The sequence below is a fragment of the Mustela erminea genome, chromosome 9, assembly GCF_009829155.1.
Source record: "Mustela erminea isolate mMusErm1 chromosome 9, mMusErm1.Pri, whole genome shotgun sequence".
NCBI lineage: Eukaryota > Metazoa > Chordata > Mammalia > Carnivora > Mustelidae > Mustela > Mustela erminea.
Window position 1 is genome coordinate 15,390,280 of NC_045622.1, and position 19,038 is coordinate 15,409,317.

The following is a 19,038-nucleotide window of genomic DNA, read 5'->3' on the forward strand; positions in this document are numbered from 1 at the left end:
TTAGAAAAGAAATCAGTGAAATGAAGAATGATGCCAAGAACAGCAAAAACAGTATAAATGAGTACTAAAAACAGAAAATTCCCTGAAAAGACAAAATGAACATCCTTTAAAAGACCCGTAAAATAAACATCAAGAAAACAAGAGAGCAGATTTTAAAATACACTGCAGAAATAATTCAACTCTGTAGAGCCTCGGAGGGTGAGAGCCAAGGGTCCTCTCCCAGGGGCAGGAAGAAAGACCGTGAGATAGAACTAAGATATGAAAATATAAATACAATATTAGCACAAGATAGTGTATATACAAGTGTATATATATATATATATATATATATATATATATATATATATATATACAGTTGGCCCTGTATGAAATGTGCAGATTTCTGGAAAATAATGGTGAAATCAACACAAGAGAAACAAAAGGCCTGAACAGACTAATAGGATGTGGAGGGAAAGGATGTCTCGTGTGCTGTTGGTGGGAGTGCAAACTGGTGCAGCTGCTGTGGAAAATAGGATTACTGGAGGCTCCTCAAAAAGTTCATAATAAACCACCCTACGACCCAGTGATTCCACTACTGGGTATATATCTGAAGAAAATGAAGACGCTAGCTCGAAAAGATATCCTGACCACCCCCCACCCCCGTGTTGCCGTGGAGGGGAAGCTGGGATGGAGATAACGCAGTCTGGACTGATTGTGGTTAAAATACTCTACTTTCTCGCAATTTTGCAACAGCACAGACACATTTCCAGGCCTCTCCTAGGGTCACCAGAGAGGAAAGCAGACCTGTATCTAGATAATAGCCCTGAAAATCACAAAGGCCTCAAGCATGAACAACAAAGGCCCAAGACCACCAAGGAGGAAAAAAAAAGCATTAAACTTTACAAAAACCATTAAATGAGAGACCTAAATAAAAAGAAATACGATATCCATGTTTGGAATGACTTAATTTTGGAAAGATGTCTATTAGCCCCAAATTAATTTCTACATTCAATTAAATTCCAGCAGGAATTTTTGGGGAATTAAACAAAGTGAGTGTAAAATTTCTATTGAAGAATCGAGATCCACAAATAGCTAATCCAATTAAAAAAGAAGCAACAAAGAAGCAACATTTGTTCTGCTGATAAACCGATTACAATAAAAGTGTAATAATAAAAGCAGTGTGTTATTGGCATAGGGACAGACAAATAAGCCAACGGAACAGAATAAGGGACCAGAAACAGACCTAGACACACACAAATAAACTGGATAAAAACAAGTCTAGGGGCACATGAGTGGCTAAGTCAGTTAAGTGTCTGCCTTCGGCTCAGGTCGTGATCCTAGAGCTCTGGGATCAAGCCCAGTATTGGGCTCGCTGCTCAGTGGGGAGCCAGCTTCTCCCTTTCCCACTCCCCCTGCTTGTGCTCTGTCTCTCTCTCACACTCTCTGTCAAATGAATAAGTAAAATCTTTAAAAAACAAACAAACAAACAAAAAAACCCCCAAAAACCAAGTCTAAATTAAAAAAAAAAAATATATATATATATATATATGGGAACTCCCTATGAGAGAGAGGTGGTGTAACAAATCGGTAAGAGATTAATTATTTTGTAGAAGTCATCAGAAAAAAAGATGCTTTACTGTTTTGGAAATGAATTAAGTTGGATTGGTACTCAACACTAGATTTTAAAAAAATTTCCAAGTAGAGAAAGACCTAAATGTGAAAAGTAAAGTTATAAACACAAATGGAAGAAAGTGTGTTAAAAAAAAAAAACCCTGAACCTTAAAGTGAGCATTTCTTGGAAACGATTTAAAAAATAACCAGACACAAAGCATAAAGCACAAAATAAAAAGATCTGATCACATTGACATTAGAGGTTTTTTTTTTGCTTTTTTTTTTTTTTTTTTTTTTTTAAAAACAGTATAAACAAAGTTAACAGGAGTAGCAGACTGGGAGTAGATATATTTTGGAAGTCGACAACTGACAAATGTTTAATATCCAGCATATGCAAAAAACTGCAGATCCATAAGAAAAACATAAGTATCTAAAAGAAAAAAAGGGAAGTAGGATATAAACAGGCCGTTTATAGAAGTGGCCATTTGAAGTGCTGATAGCTATACAAAAAGTTGCTTGGGGTGCCTGGGTGGCTCAGTGTATTAAGCCTCTGCCTTTGGCTCAGGTCACGATCTCAGGGTCCTGGGATCAAGCCCCGCATGGGGCTCTCTGCTCAGCAGGGAGACCGCTTCTCCCTCCCTCTCTGCCTACTTGTGATCTCCCTCTCTGTCAAATAAAATAAAATAAAATAAAATAAAATAAAATAAAATAAAAAAGTTGCTTAATTTCTTTAACACAAAATAAGAAGGTATCCTTTTACCAACCTCCCCCACTGCCCCACAAGATTGGCAAAAATTAGAAAATCTGTGAGGCCACAGGAAAGAGAAAGCCTTCGGTTCCTACTGATGCAAAGTGTAAGTCATGCACAGAGAAACCCGCTGACCTTGGTACGGAGGGTCTGGTACCCCATCGCTGCCCCTCACACGTTATGGGTGTACAGCTTCGTGGAGTCTCTAGCAGGTGCACGGGAGACATGTGCAAGGAGGTGTGAGCTGTGGTCAGGATCTGTGCCAGCCCGGCATCCTTCACAGGGCGGGGTGGGGTGGGGGGTGCTTAGAGAAAATGTGGCCTCAGCGGATGATGGAATACCGCGGGGCAGTCAGTGGTAATGAACTGCGTCTGCGTTGAGCAACTTGGGGAGATCTAGCAAGCAACCCAGAGGGAGGAATTGTAAGAGACAGAATGGAATTGGTAGTGTGAAACCATTTATGTAAATTTCAAAGCGGAGCCAACACCGTGTTTTTCAAAGGTGCCCACATGTCCAAATAAAACTCCAAACATGAGAATGGAAGGACATTTGAACTCAGGTGGGGGACAGGAGACGTTTTGATGCACCTGTGCTGAAAGGTAGTAGGTCTGTCCCATATTACCCAGAAATGTTTGCTGTGGAGAATTTTGCCTCTCACCTCAGCCCTGGGGTGGGGTTTGGGGCTGGGGTGGGCAGTCTGCTTTGCACGTAGCTGACAATAAGAACAAGCTAAAGGTTTAATCAAGTGTCTTCATTTCAAAATGGATTCATCATTATGTCACTTACCCTTCCAGAAATAAATTAAAAGGCCCTGTGTTCCAGTAAGTTTTCTGGCCTGTGGAGGGGCTAATCTTATCTTCTCCTGTGAGGGTCATTGGCCCTGTGAATCTCTGTGCTGCCAAAACAGGTCATTTTAAAATGGGAACATTGGTCTTTCCTGGGGGACCACATCTTAAGCCAGGACGCATGCTCTGGGGTCCCAGGTCTCATTAGACTCCTTCATGGCCTCATCTTGATGATGCTGCCACCTCTCCGTTTGCACTTAAAAGCAAAGGAGAAAAAAGAAGTAAAATAAATGAGATGAGGTATAAAAAAAAAAAGGCAAAATGATTACTTAATAAAATAGTAGAGATCAAAACAGTAAAAACAGTCAGCGCTGGTAAAAAGACAAAAAACTCCACTGGATGAGACCATAAAGGGCCAAGTGAGGTCTTTTGTCTAAATTAAAAATAACTAAGCCATAAAGTAGGGAGCCCAAGGTTCAGCGCATGGCGATTCTAGAAGCTGCAGCCCAGGGCCAAGCACGGGGGCTCTCCTGCTCTTTCTCTAAGGCTCCGGACCCCAGGCCAGATACTGAGATGCGCCACCTGATGGCGCAGGCTCAAAGGAGAGTTCCACAGTTCTGGGATTCCACAGTTCTGGGCTGGGAACACAGTTCTAGCCTCCCAAATCACCTTCCCTGGCCTCTGCTCATGCGTCCACCTGCCCTTCGCCCAGGTGGTCCCCGCCCCCTTCCCCGCTTCTGCCCTCCTCACTACACCTGCCTGCCCAGTAGGGAAGGGCGGAGTGACAACCTGTGAGCTCCTGTCCCAATTCTGTCCCCTGTTGGCCACGGGACCCTATCTCTCAAATGTACTCATTTGTTTTCAGCATAACATTGGCCTGGCCTGGCCTGCCTCCCAGGCAACCTCTGGAACCCGGGGTACCATGGAAGCCTGAGGGGGTTTTGCTGAGGGAGGATCAGTTCAGGACTTCCTCCCCCCTGAAGCCTGAAGCAAATACTCCCACCCAGACTGAGAGCATCACCCGGTTATCGGTGAACTGAGTGCTGCTAACACCCACGATATCCCCTCCGTGCCTGGAAACGTGTGGAGGTTATTAGTCGGTGCTTAATAGATATTGACTGATTGATCGAAAGAGCTTGCATTCTCCTTGTTTTCCTGCCTCTCCAACCAGACTGTGAATTCTTTGAAAGATCTCCCTTTTCTCTCTCCTTCCCTCCCTTCCATTAGTCCCATCAGCCATGAACTGTTTGAGCATCTATTATGCGCTGAGCCCTGTTCTAGGCCTCAGACGCAGCCCTGCCCGCAGAAAGCCTGCCTTCTGGATGGCAGAGGAGGGAGGAGGCTGTTAAAAATCAAGGAAACGAATAGCAAAAAGAGCTGCAGATTCTCCGTCACCAAAAAGACGGAGGCGGGAGCCACTGGGGGAGGGTGGCCAGGGCAGGCCATCAGTGGGTAGGAGGGTGAGGAAGGGCTGGCTGGTGACGGAGCTGAGGGGGAGCATTTTGGCAAGAAGGAACCATGTCTGCACTGGCCCCCAGGTGGCAAAGGCAGGAAAGGGAGCCAACAGGACTGGGACAGGAGGAGGCAAAAGGGAGGGAGGTGAAACCGAGAGGGAACCAGGAGCCAAATTACATGGCAGGTCCCTGTGGGCCAAGAAAGGGGTGTGGACTTACTTTCCAGGACAAGAAGGAGCCAACGGAGGGATTTTAGTCCAGAGAGCAGTGCGATCTATTTGGTACTTTGGAGATGCTCTCTCTCAGGGGTTGAAGAGGAGGTTGGACACGGTGAGGATGGGATCCATCGGTCAGAATGTGGGACAGTCTACAGGACAGGCGGCCTGCTTGAACAAGGTCGGGGTCGGGGGTGGGCGTGCGTGGGGGACAGTTCATGACTGGGAAGGCTCAAGAGACATTGGCCAAAGGCAATGGACCGGCCTTGTTTGCGTCCTGACTTGAACCAACCAGCTGTAAAAAGTCATTTTTGAGGCAATTGGGGAAACCTAGATTGAGTGTTAGATAATGCTATGGAGCCATTGCTAATTTTGTTAGGCGTGTTAATGGTATGGTAATTAGGAGAAAGGAAAAGAAGTCCTTATCTGCTAGAGATACAGATTGAAGGCTTTGCAGGTGAAATGAAATGATGTCTGAGATTTGCTTTAAAATACTGCAGAAAAAAAATCTGTGTCTGGGAGAATAGATGAAACGAGATTAGCAAAATGTTGGTAAGTTTTGAAGCTAGCTAATGGTACATGGGGGTTCACTTTATCAGCTTCTGAAATTTTCCACAATAAAATGTGAAAAAAAAAAAAAAGAATTTTTTAATGGGAAGAGTTGGAAGGAAACCATCTGTGGACACTTTGCTCACTGCCCCGGGCGTATGTCCAGCGTGCCTCAAGCAGACGTATTTGACCGTGAGCTGTGGACTCGGATAAACCTGGTGCAGAGTCTTAGTTGGTCAGTTGCTTTCTGTTGCCTTGAGTCGAGCTGCTCAGTTTCTTATCTGTAAAATGTTGGGTTGTTACAAGTAGTAAATAAAATGGTACATGTAAAGCCCTTAGCTTAGCGCCCAGGCAGTGGTGACTGCTCAGTTCCGTGTAGCCATTCTGGACATGGTGTAGACAGGGCTGAGGCACAGCATGACTGGATTCTGGAAACTTCTCTTGGGGATTAGTCTCCACTATCTAGAAAGCTGAGGCCGAATACATGTGTTGGGGTGCCCACGCCATCAGACGTGTGTACACACCCCTGGCTTGCCTTCATGCACCTGCCTCCACGGGGAGGCCTCCTCATGGCACAGCCTGAGCAGGTTTGGAGTTTGACCTCTAGGAAAGACCGGGGCAGTCCTCCCCACAAGACCAAGGGTGAGACAAAGAAAGTTGTTCTCAGAGGAGACCAGCTGTGTGACCCACAGAGGAACTGGGCACTGGGCAGCCCAGGTGGGAGGACACAACTGAAGGGAAAGGTGATGCATGGGGGTAAGCAAGGGGCTGAGGAGACACTGTAGTGAGAAGGGGAACAGGCTGGGGCCCTGGGGGCCATGCAGGAGGGGCAAGGGGGAATGTCTGACTGGAAGGTCTTCAAATACAGGAAGAACAAGGAAAGCCATCACCAAACCTACCAGCAGTGTGAAAATGGTAGTTTCCCAGGGGCCTGTTTGTAGTCTCCGGGCTGCTAACCTTGAGCCTCTGAGCTGGATGACCTCACAGGCCCTTCGAGGCCCCCCATCTCCTCTCTCTGTGGTGGGACCAGAGAAATGCAACCTGGCCGGGCCTCCTGAGGCCCTTCCTCTCTGTCCTGGTTTTTGATGTGAGAGCCACGCAGCTTCCAGAGCCGAACAGGGAACGCTCGGATCAGAGAGACAGCCCTTGTGGTGTGTGTGGGAGGGTTAGTCCCTACCTGCCCAGGTAGCGGAAGTAATCACTGGATCCGATGCCAGAGGGAGACAGGGAAGCCCAGAGGGGCCTGTGCCGAAAAGATGGGGAGTGAGGGAGAGGGCTGCGAGGGCAGGAGTGGCATCTGGGGCTCAGATATGTGCGGAGGGCAGGTGTACAGGGAGAAGTTTGGGGTGCTGGGGCACCTCCAGCTTCCAGGGAGAAAGGCAAGGAGGCGGGACAGAGGGAGCCAGTGCCCTCCCCCCACCCCCCCTTACCCCCACCGCAGGCACTGGGGCCACAGGCTAGTCAGGCAATTCTGTCGTCCTTGCCAGGAAGATGCTTTTAATCAAATCCCAAGTTGAGTGGCAGGAGGGAGGGAGGAGACCCGTTGTGCCTTCACTTGCTGTATTCCAGAGAAAATTCAGGGAGTTGCGAACCCTGCCCACATCACATTAACACCAATAAAACACGCCGACGACTCCCACTCTTCAGATGTCAACATTTAACTCCAGAGCCTGGCGCCAACCTCCAAGCGGCCTCCCACGGAGTGCAGACCTGGCGGGAGGAGTGGGTGGAGGGGCCCTGGCCTGTGACCCTTGCTGCCTCCTGTCCTCCGTTCAGCTCTGAGGCCTCGAGGTCAGTGCTTGGAGTGGGGGCTCTGAGCCCCCAAAGTCTTGAGGACACCTGTGTCAGAAAGGGGGCTTCTCTTTTTCTCCAGTTCGAGGCAACTTGTCCTCTCTGTCCATCCTAGGAAAGATGTTTCCCTGCCAGCCTGGTCTCCTCACCCCCTCCATGGAAAGGAGTCCTCCTGGTGGCATGGTGGGGACGGGCTTGCTGGAGCCTCAGGCTTCCTTAGGCCAGCCCGGGCTGGGGGCGGGGGCTCCTTGGACAGAGCAGATCACCAGACACCACCAACTTAAGGCAGTTATGTCAAGAGCTTGGGGTCAGGGCTGGGAGTCATATGAGCTTCTATTCTGCCCGGTCCAGGGTCCGTGGCCAGATCCTCCCTGAAAGCCAGGAACAGGGCACCTCCCTGAGAGCCTTCAGGCTGAGGAACAGCTTCTGGGAAGCCCAGCAGGTACCAGAAGCTGAGCCTCCTCGTGGGATATCTGCAGAGTCACCTCCTGTCACTCTGGATTTCCTGCTGGGGGAGATCTCTGTGCACAGGGGTGAATGTGGACATCCCAGGTGATAGGGATCCCAGGGACATCTAGGAGCGGAGCCCCAAAATAACCCCAGCTTTCCATCGAAGCAACTTTTTTTAAAAAAAGATTTTATTTATTCATTTGACAGATGGAGATCACAAGTAGGCAGAGAGGCAGGCAGAGAGAAGGAAGCAGGCTCCCTGCCGAGCAGAAAGCCCGATGGGGGGCTCGATCCCAGGACCCTAGGATCATGACCTGAGCCGAAGGCAGAGACTTTAACCCACTGAGCCACCCAGGCGCCCCTTGCAGCAACTTTCTTATCCGAAAAAATTTTGCACACCCCCCCCCCCCGCCCCGCCGCTGTTCACTGTGTGTGTTTCTTTGTTTTAAATTACCTTCCAGTCAAATCACTGAACTTTCTCCTGAGAACCTTTGAGTAAGTCGGAGGCGAGCCACATTTGGCGGGTGTCTTCATGTGCTCACCAGAACTTTGAGGGACATAGGAGCCCGAGTTTGGGCATCGAGGCTTTAAGTGATCTGTGTGTGTGTCTCACTGGCCAGCTGTGCTCACGCATAGGAACACTTTTTATTCGGGGTGGGGGGCGGTCTTCAGTAAGGGGGCTGTAGTTGTTTCCTCGGGCTGCCGTGACAAATTACCACGCGCTGGTGCCTTAATAGGACAGAAGCCAAGTCTCTCACAGAAAGGAGACCAGAGGTCTGAAAGCAAGGTGGTGGCCGAGCCGTGCTCCCTCAGAAGGCTCTAGGGCAGGGTCTTTGCCTCCCTCCTCTAGCTTCTGGGGGCTCCATGTGTTCCTTGGCTTGTGGCCACATCACTCCCATCTCTGCGTCTGTCTCTACATCACCTTCTCCATTAGTTCAGAAGAGGAGCAACGCAGGCTTGTGGGGATGGAGTGTTTAGGGAAAAACAGCTTCCCCCACCCGGTCCCCACCGGAGTTGTTGAACCTTAAGCAGATGAGAAGAAGGTGGCTCTAGGTTTTGGAGGTAAGGGGGACCCTTAACCCCGAAGGCAGCTTGTACCCGAGGGTGGCTGGCTGGTGAACAGAGTGATGGGGCCTAGGGGGTTCATAGGGCTGTGCTGTTCCTGAGAGGGTGTCCTGCTGGGATGGTGACATTAGCCGGAGCCTGGTCAGTCCCCTTCTGTCTCAGAACTTTGGCCTGAGCTTCAGGGGCAGCTTGGTTCACAAGGAATGTGTCCCCTGCTTCACAAAGCCATCTCCCCTCCTGCAAGCAGGGGTGGGGGGTGCGGGCAGCCCCCCTGGGCATCGTCAGCTGTGGGCACCAGGGGCTGTGGCACGAAGAGCACTGTCTTCCTGGCACCCCAGTGAGGGGGGATGGAGTCAGCCTCTAGGCTTCCTTTAAGACACTGGAAAGTGCCACGGAACCAGCATAGAGGAGGGACTGGCTGGGGAGAGGCTGAGTATTTGCTCTCTGCAAGAGCCCTGCCCCTTACTTTCCCCACATGCTGCCTATGTATTTTCATGCTCTACATTTGAATGCCTATTGTCCCATGAAAAATGCCCACATCTAAGGCATCACACGTATGCCAGCAAGGCCCCCATGACTCAGCGCGCCTCTCAGACTCTCTGAGGACACTGCCCTCAGAGCCCCTTTACAGTGAGGAGACGCTTTGCTTTATAGTCTCTCCTCACTGTTGACTTAACAGCAGCGCACAGCCTCATGGCTCTCCATGTGCCAGGCCTGGCTCTCGATGCTCCTGTTTTAAAACAAAAACAAAAACAAAAACAAAAACAAAAACAAAAACAATGCATCTGGTGCATCCAGTGACCTTCAGCCAAAGCTTTTGAGAACCCACAAAGGCAGGTGGTATTTTCTGTTTGAGGACGGGTCTGGGTTTTGGAAATGGCGCTGAGACTCTCCGAGCAGAAGCGGGGAACCATGTAAGAGGGAGAGCTCTGCGGAGCGAGGAGTGAGGGCTCCAGAGGGGCTCACAGGCTGCCCACCATCCTCCGCTCTCGGCCTGCTGTTCTGCTGCTGTGGCACCTCTGGTGGCCACAGTGGACGTGGCCACATAGCTCCTGGCTTCGCTTGCTACCCCCTTCAGTTCTCTCTCCCATTCCTCCCTTGTCGTGGTTCATTTTGCATGGTTCGCAGAGGTTCCCCGGCGGGACTGAGCCTTGGTTGCCTCTACCCGTAACCAGCTCATTTACCTCTGGGTTGGCCTTTCTCCTTCCCTGTTTCTCTCTTCCCACCGTGGCTTCTCCAGGGATCGCTTCCCCAACGAAGCTACCTGCACGGAAGTCTATGTTTGGGGGACCCAGAATGACATCTGTCCTGTGGGATTTCTTTTGAGGTTTTATGAATGAACTATTTGCACAGACCCTGAAAAAGTGAGTCACGGCAGATATAGTGACATGTGTCCTTTGGCATTTGTCTCATAGGCCTTTTTTTTTTTTTCTTCTTTTCTTTTTTAAAAAAAACAGGTTTATTGAGATCTAACTCACACAGCATACAACTTGCCCGTCTGAGGTGTGAAATCCAATGGTTTTTAATATATTCACAGAGTTGTGCAAACACCACCCCAATCAATTTTGGAATATTTCCATCACTCTAAAAGGAAATATGGCACCCATTGGTAGTCACTGCCCATTTCCCCCTCAAACCTGCCCTCCACCCCAGGCAACCACAAATCTATTTCCTGTCTCTCTAGATTTGCCCACTCTAGAAGTTTCATTTAAACAGAATCATACAATATGTGGCTTTTTTGTGTTTGATTTCTTTCCTTTAGCATAATTTTTTCAAAGTTCATCCAGGTTTTAGCATGGATCAATAATTCTTTCCATTTTTTTTTTAAATCTCCTCACCTGCTTCACCCACCCCCCACCTGCCTCCCCGCTGGTGGCCATCAGTTTGTTCTCTATCGAGAGTCTTTTTCTTGGTTTGTCTCTTTCTCGCTTTGTTTTTCCTTTGTGCCTTTGTTTCTTAAATTCCACATATGAGGGAAATCATATGGCAATTATCTTTCCCTGACTGACTTAGTTCACTTAGCATCATACTCTTAGCTCCGTGTCATAGCCTAATAATGCTGAGGTGTGTTCCCTCTAACCTGCTTTGTTGAGGGCTTTTATCAGGAATGGATGTTGAACTTTGTCACGTGCTTTTTCTGCATCTATTAAAATGATCATGTGGTCCTTATCCTTTCTCTCATGGTGTGATGTACCACATTGATTTGAGAGCAATTTGTTCATTTTTATGGCCGAATAATGATCGGTTGTATTAGCTATACCACATTTTGTTTATACGTTCATCAGCTGACAGTTGGGTTGTTTCTATCTTTTGCCATTATGAATAATGCTGCTACAAATATTCACGCACAAGTTTTTGTGTGGATGTGTGTTATTCCCTTAGGATATATACCTAGGACTGGAATGGCTAGGTCAGCTCTTTCTACTTTTAATTTTTAATTTTATTGTTAGACAATACACATCCATATTATTTCACAATTTAAAAGGTAGAGAAGAATTCCTATTTTTTCCTCAGAGGCAACCAGTATTTCCCAGTTTAAGTGTATTTTGTCGGACATTTCTGGCATATATGAACAATTATAAATATGTGTTCTTCCTTTTTTTACACAAATAGTGACATATAATACACACTGTTCAGCACCTTTCTTTATTCATTTAACCTTAAATCTTACAGATTATTCCATATCATTACAAAATAACTTTTTATTTTTTTTAATAAATGTGTAGTACTCCCTTGGATGGAAGGAAATAATTTATTTAATTTGAATAATTTATTTCACCAATTTCCTATTAAAAGACATTTAGTTTTCCCCCATCATTTATTATTACAAACAATGCAATGAAAAACCTTGAAGAAATACCATGTCCTGGGGCACCTGGGTAGCTCAGTCAGTTGGATGTCTGTCTGCCTTTGGCTCAGGACATGATCTCAGGGTCCTGGGATGGAGCCCCAAGTCGGGCTCCCTGGGGGGTCTGCTTCTCTCTCTCCCTTTACCCCTCCCCCAGCTTGTGTTCTCTCTCTCTAATAAATAAAATCTTAAAAAAATAATACCATATCCCTTGTGTTGAGCTCATCCGTAGGATACATTTCTAAAAGTAAAAGAACCTCATCAAAAGGTCTGTGAACTTTAAACCTTGACACCTGAAGCCAAATTGCCTTCCACAGAGTGATACCGTTTCACTGCCCATCCGCAAGGTATGAGTGGGTTAGTTCACCCACACCTTCACCAATCCGATGGGTGAAAAACGTGCAATTTTAAATTTGCAGTTTTCTTATTATGAGGGAATGAAAGCCTCCTTAATTCTCTTTTCGGTAAAATGGTCGTACCTTCTGCCCATTTTTTGACTGGTTGTGATCATTTTCTTGATGATTTGTGGATGCTTTTTATTTACCAGAGAAATTAGCTCTTTGTCTGTAAGATGAATGTCTAAAACTGCTTCCGATGGGCTCACCCTGTTGCTTTTGTAGATCACTGTTCATAAGCATGCAAAAGGTTTTCTCCCTGAGAAGGTGTTATATATTGCCCCCCCCCCCGGCCCCTCCTCCCCACTGACCAGGGGTAGCTGTGTGACTTGCTTTGGCCAATTAAATGTGGGCAGAGACATGTTTGTCACTCTGGGCCGAAGTCTGAATTGCCAGTGCTTCACACATTCTCTTTCCTGCTGCCGTGGGAATTGGCACCAGCCGATGATGGCTGTGCCTCCGGCCGAGGAACCCAAAGTGAAGGTGGCAGTAGTGACAACGTGGGAGCTGAGACCCTGGCCAGTCTGTGAGAGAACACAGAGCTTGCATGGGCAAGAAAGAATCCTTTGTTGTTTGATGCTACTAAGACTTGTGCTTTTTTCTCGCTGCAGCATAACTAGCCTATCTTGACAGATGATTTTTGCCACTGAGAAATTTTTTTTGTCTTGATGAGGTTAAAATGATCAATTCTGTATTTCAAGACTTCTGGTTTTTCATCAGAAGATCTTTCCCCAGTTCTGGATCATTATTTTAAAAATTCTCCCATGGTAGGTTGAAAATCCATGATCTCTCTCCCAATTTGAAATGCCGTCAAGCAGATGTGAAGTGTTGTTGTTTCATGGTTAAAGAAGTAGGAGCCTGGGGTAGCGGCCGAATCAGCCACCATAACCAATGTTGGTTTATGTCTGGCTGCTACCAAGAGACTTGACTGTAGACACTGACTCCAATTAAGAGCTTGTTTTTTCACACAGGAATCTAGAGTTGGGCATTCTGCGGCTTGGAGGGCAATACCAAGGGATGTTAGAGACTTAGACTTCTTAGGTACTTCTGTTTTACCCTTAACATGTGGCTTTCTTAGACTTCATGGTCTAAGATGTGTGCAGGAGCTCCAGCCATCAAGTCTGAGTTCCAGGCAGGAAGTCGGAAGAAGAGAGTAGGATTAAAAAAAAAACTGTACCAATTGTTCATCTGTCTTTGGAGGAAGTATCTTGGAAGTCTCACTCAAAAACTTTTGCTTATTATCTATTGCTCAGAACTCAGTGATAGGGTTGTGACTTGTTTCATAGGGGCAAGAAATGTTTTGCTATGTATATATTTTCAAGGAGTGTTTTCCTAAGTGTATTTGCTGGGCAGTCTGGGTGTTGGTATGATTGAATGGTGCCAGCTGCTACTGGGGTGTGGTGACAAAGTCCTCTGGTAGCTTCAGGGCTTTGGAGAAGCACCTGCTCCTCAAACAAGAGCTCCCTGGGTGGTGAATGCCGACAGAGGGCACACAACTGGCAGCACGCCCTCCTCGATTCTTCACCCTTCCTGGGCGGGCTCCGGCTTTGGGAGATTAGGATGTGGCCTCACCTGTGTGTGGGAGAGGACCCCTGGGTGGGAGAGAGTGGCCTTCGCTCTGGGAGTCGGAGGTCTGGCAGGCTGTAGCTCATCCAGCTCCAGCCGGCACCGATGACCTGCGGCTTCCCCTCCTCTGAGCCCATTTCTTTCTCTGTAAACTTGGGTAATGAGAACCACTTCCCAGGGCTGCTGTGATAACAGAATGAAATCATGTCTAGCAAGGCCTTTGGGGGTTGCTGCTGTTGACCTTGGGACAAGAAGAGAAGACTGCCTGAGAGTCCCCACCCCCCTGCCCCACGCCAGCAGCTGGCCCACAGAGCTGGGGTGGCCGGTGTCATCAGAGAAAGGCCTGGAGGAGAAGGGTGTGCCGCTCACCTGTTCGCCTGCTCCCACGCTTGCCGCCGCTTCCTGACTGTCCTTCGGGATTTCTTTACCAGCCTCACAAAACTGGAGTCACTCACTTGCCATCAGAGCCAGCTTCCCTCCCCACTCCAGCCCTGGTCTAGCATCTCTCAGCCAGTGGCCTCACTGAACTCATCAGCCTCTTTAATACCTTCATCTACTTCATCCTCCCCTCTGCTAACATGTCTAGACACCTCTCTCTCCTAACCCTTTCTTTCTCCCCACCTCCACCCTTTCCCTGACCCGAGTCCCCTCAGCCTCCGGCTCTTAGTCACTCAGGGCCTTCTATCAGTCAGGAGAGGCTGGGCTTGCGCCCTGGTAACTGAAGCCCCTCATCTCAGTGGCCTCATTAGTATATGCGTGCTTGTTTCTTATTCACAAAAATTTGCATGACTCTAGGACAGCTGTCCCCAGGGATCCAAGCAGCTCAGATCTGGCAAAGACACCATCTTAGCTCCTGCCACACTTGTCACAAAGAGTGAAGGGAGACTAGGGGATTTGCTCGTTTGTGCTTCTAGCGGACGTGACATTCAGACCCGTAGCACACTGGCTACGAGGTGCCTGGCTCTGCTGGCTGCAGGGGGCTGGGAGATGTGGGGAGCACATTCCGCCGTCAAGTCTCTGTTTCTTGCAGTGACACGTGCAGCAACCTCCTCTGCCAAGACCCTCGAGGAGCCTCCTCCCAGTTCATGTCCAAGTTCCTGCCCCTCAGTGATTTGGCCCCACCTGATGCTCCCCAGCCCATCACCCGCTGCGCCCCGGTGTGAACTCTCTGCTCCAGGAGTAGCCAGCTCAGTCCTTCCTCCAAGCCTCCGCTCACGTGGCTCTCCTTGTTGATCGGTCTTTGGCTACTTCTTTCCTATGTTCTTCAGGGCCCAAGTCAAGGTCAGTCTCTCGTGAAAAAGCCTCCTCTTGGCTCAGCCCCTAGTGCTCTCCCGTCTCAGAGCTTTTCCACGGCTTATTTTTAAGCTCTCACTCAGCCCTGAGCATATGTTCCTTCTGTAGCCCATGTACACTGCAACCCTCGGAGGTCAAGGGCTGGCTCATCCTCTTTGCCTTCTCAGTAAGGGCTCTCAGTGATTCTAACTCATGAATGGTTATTAAACACCTACAAAATGCCAGGCACCAAGCTCGGCAAGGAGGATGCAAAGAACAAGGAAACATGATCCCGGAAGGAAAGAAACTGGCATTTTTATGTGCCTGCGGTGTAACATTTAATGATTAAGAGCACTCTGGCGAGGGCTGGGGGTTGAATCCTGCCTCTGGTTAAATTAGCTACGAGACCTCAGGCGAGTTACTTAACTTCTTTAGCCTGAATTTTCTCACTTCAACAACAATACTGATTGCTATCTCCCGTGTTCGCTTCTCGGGACTGCTGTAACAAATTACAGCAGTGCATTCTCTCTCCTGCTCTGGAGGCCGGCAGTCTGAAATCAAGGTTGGGCGAGACTGTGCTTTCTCTGAAGGCTCTGGGAAGGAATTCCTCTCTTGCTTCTTCCTAGTTCTGGTGGTGCCCAGCAAACCTTGGTGCTGCTTGGCTTCTAGGTGTGTTATTCCAGTCTCTGCCTCTGCCTTAGTATGACATTCTTCTCTCGCTCTCTATGTCTTCTCCTTTTTTAACAAAGGCATCAGCTGCTGGACTTAAGGCTCACACCTATCCACTCTGACCTCATCTTAACTCATTCCATCCGCAAAGCTCTACTTCCAAATAAGGTCAGACTATGAGGTTCTGGGTTGACCTATATTTGGGGAGGGGACATGTACTCAACCCACAACACCCCCCTCGTAAGATTATTGTGAGGGTTAAATAAGAGGGTGCCTGTAAATCATTGGGCACAATGGGGGTGCCCAGAAAAAAACTCGAATGGTACTCATTTCAAGAACAATATGGTCGTCAGAATTATTTAATTTGCCAGTATCTGAAACCCAGCTCAGCCCTGGTGTGGTGGCTGGATCTGGGTGCTTAAACGAGGCCATAAGGAAACTTTCCCTCCTCATCTGTCAGCTGTCTGTGTTGTCTTTATTCTTGGGCACGGCCTCCCAGTGAGGTGGTGAAGACATCCCCTAGCAGGTCCAGGGCTCCTTTTGACCTGTCGATCATCCGCAGTGGAAAAGCAGCACTTTTTTCTCAAGAGCTTCAGCAAAAGTCTCAGGGCTGACTCACGCGAAACAAGTCTGGTCCATGCATGAGCCCATCCCGGAAGCAATCCCGGTGGCCAGGGAGTTGAATATCCTGGACCGTGTTGGGGACGGGGGTCGTGGTAAGGAACGGGGTGGAGGTTAGCCAACGTGGAAACACTTGAACAAGCAGGTGAAGGAGGGGCAGTTTGCCAAAGGGAAGTCACAATGCCGGCAGATCAGATGCTAAGCAGGCAAAAACACAGCTTGTATGCTATGGATGGTGGCAATGCTGTGCGCCAGCTCCCCACCCGAGGCCTGGGATGGCACAGGAAGGCCGTAGATGCTTACTGAAAGATTGCATGGATGGTGCAAGAAAGAACATGCTAGTCACCAAATCAGTTTGCTCAGGTTTTTTCGTTACTTCCCGCAATAGCAGGCAAAGGAGGTATTATTATTTCCAGCTTGCGGTTGTAGAAATTGAGGCTTAAGTGATTGATCCAAGATGGCAGAAGGAACAAATGATAGAGTCAGGATTCAGAGCCAGGTGGGTCTCACTGCAGAGCCTGTGCACGTGCTGTCACAGCATACTATCCTTGTCCCCCAGACTCACAGCCAGAGAAGAAGAGTTTGAAGCCATACTCTGGCTTTCAGGCGCAGCAGCAAAATAATGCATTTCCTAGTCACCTTCCCACCATTTACCACTCCAGAAGCTGAAACTGCCCTCCCCACCCCGTTCCTTTGTCTGATCACTTCTTCTAATGTATTGCACTTTGTTATACTGGAATATAAAGCCTGGACTTAGCCATCTCTTTGGGTTTTCACTTCTTTTCCGTGAAGCTCTGTGCCTGTAGAAATATTAACGTCAATAACACCTGTACGCCTTCTTCAGTTAATCTGCATTTTGTTCGTTTAATTTGCAGACCCCAGATACGGAATTAAAAGGGCCAAGGAAAGGTGGTTCATTTTCTACAGTGATATTTAGGTTGTTTCTAGTTTTCAGCTATTAGGAACAAAGCCGCTTTGAACAGTCTTGCCCATGTTCTTTGATGGACATAAGCCAAAGAGCTCATTTCTGTTGGATACACACCTCGAAGTGAAATCACTGGGTCATCTGGATATCTTCTCTCAAAGAGTTGTTGCTCCAACTCCTTCCTCTCAGAGTCCTCAAATTGTGCAAGGCCCCTGCCTGCCTAGACCTCGCTAAGCCTAAAGGTAGAGGGTTGAAAAAAATGACCTCCTGGGACCTCTCAGCATTTCCCGCAAGGGTTTCGCCATAGGTCTCTGGCCCCAGCTCCCGCCAGCGCAACTGTTTGCTCATGAAAACGTTTCATGTGATTAGCCAAGTAATGACATCTTAAAACTGTAGAGCTAATATATTACGTAATAAAACACAGGAGCAAATCTCTTTGACACATACTGGTGATTTACTCTGCCAGCCATAAAGATAATTACATTTCAGGTTGATATATAAAAGGCGGCAGGCAGAGCTTATGACGAATTAGCATAGCTTCGTGTTGGACCTCTCCATCCACGCGGACCTGTTCATCATTCCTCTCACAACCAGCCCGCAAACACTGACTTGGCGGGGCCTGCCCAACCACTGGTCACCGCTGCCACTAGAAGGACCTGTTGGCGGCATTGAAGGAGCAGCTGAAGAGGCTTGGGGGTACAAGGCATTCGTTCCTACAGGCAGCTCTGGAACATTGCAGGGGGACCCCAGCCTGGGGGACAAGACTCTTGGTCTCTGAGCCTGCTATGCCTCTTCTCAGTCACCAAGTCACCACCCCTCCGAATCAAAATATGCCCTAGGTAAAATGCTTCCCCTACCCAGGAGAAGCTTAAAATGAACGCTCTGACCCAAGGAGAAGTCTAGTCTCTCTGAGTTAAGTGTCAATGAACTTCTAAGGACAAAGGGACAGGGCCTTTGTACCTGAACCTGTCCTGTGTCACTGACTTCTGGGATTCCCTTTCTCCTCTCACTGCTGCCCCAAACCAGGAGGCAGGCACACAGAGGCGGGGACCAAGGAGAAAGGAATCTGGAAGGACAGGCAAAAGTATCCAAACTCCCTGCTGGAAACAGGAAACTGAGGAAGAAAGAGAATGTGTGGCCATCTGTATTCATAGAGAAAATCCGTGTCAGAATTGAGACTAGAAGCTGGGACAAAAAGTATAGAATCAGAAATGGGAAGCTTTTGCTACCATGCCCGGTGAGGAAGCCTGGAGTCCCCCATGGTGTCTGCTGCTTCTACCTTTGCACAAACCAGGATTTCAAAGGGAACTCAGCCCCGTGCTGCTTTAGGGGAAAGTCCAGCTGCATGCAGGGGGATGGACAGAGTGAGCCCTAGGGAGCCTGCTGGCAAATCCTTAGACCTGGGGAAGGGAGAGGGGGGCACCTTGGAGCTGATTAGGTTGGAGTAGCCATGCAGTGACTCTCAGGGTTTCCTGCCACACACACACACACACCGCTTTCCCCCTTAATCTTCTGAGGCCCTCACCTTTGGTTTTCCACTAGAAACCATCTTCATCTTATCAAACCTGGGCAGAGTGCCTCCTCCAGGTCTATGGGCACATTCTTCAGTGAGCCCCAGGATGGGAAGCAACAATGCAAATATGAAGTTCATCAAAACAAAACCAAAAAACACACAAAAACAAAAACCCCCAACGCGTCCAAGGGATTGGCAGTGCATCCTCTGAGCCCCAGAGCCCTTCCTCCTTGGCATGAAGTCAGGCAAGGCAGGTCTGGGGTGCAGTTAGCTGGGGGGAAGCAGCGGGGAAAGCCTGTTAGCAGGCCCAGAAGAACTATAGAGTCCCTTCCATGTTCTGGAATGTACAAACTCAAGCACACACACAACCCTGAGCAGCGGGCCCCAACCCCCCGCCGCGTCATTGGGGCAGACGGTGGGCGGTGTGTATGTGTGTGGGGGTGTGTGTGGAGGAGGTGCTTCTGAGCCCGTGTGCGGCGGCGGGGGTCCCTGGAAAGCCCCAGACCCCTCCTCCCACGCACCCGCCCCCCACCCCGCCCCGCAGATGGGCTCACGCGCAGCCCGCTCGGCCCGCAGCCTGGG

At 48.7% G+C, this 19,038-nt stretch overlaps 2 long non-coding RNA genes across 2 annotated transcripts in view; one reads left to right on the plus strand and one right to left on the minus strand.

Annotated features, from left to right (window-relative positions):
* Window positions 1-19,038, plus strand: part of LOC116598736 — a 135,532-nt gene that overhangs the window by 61,653 nt on the left and 54,841 nt on the right. The window lies entirely within an intron of this gene.
* On the minus strand, window positions 17,388-18,557 carry LOC116598738. Its single transcript, XR_004289150.1, has 3 exons — window positions 18,469-18,557; window positions 18,223-18,343; window positions 17,388-17,599 (listed from the first exon to the last, which is right to left on the minus strand). It is a non-coding gene; the product is annotated as an uncharacterized LOC116598738 (long non-coding RNA).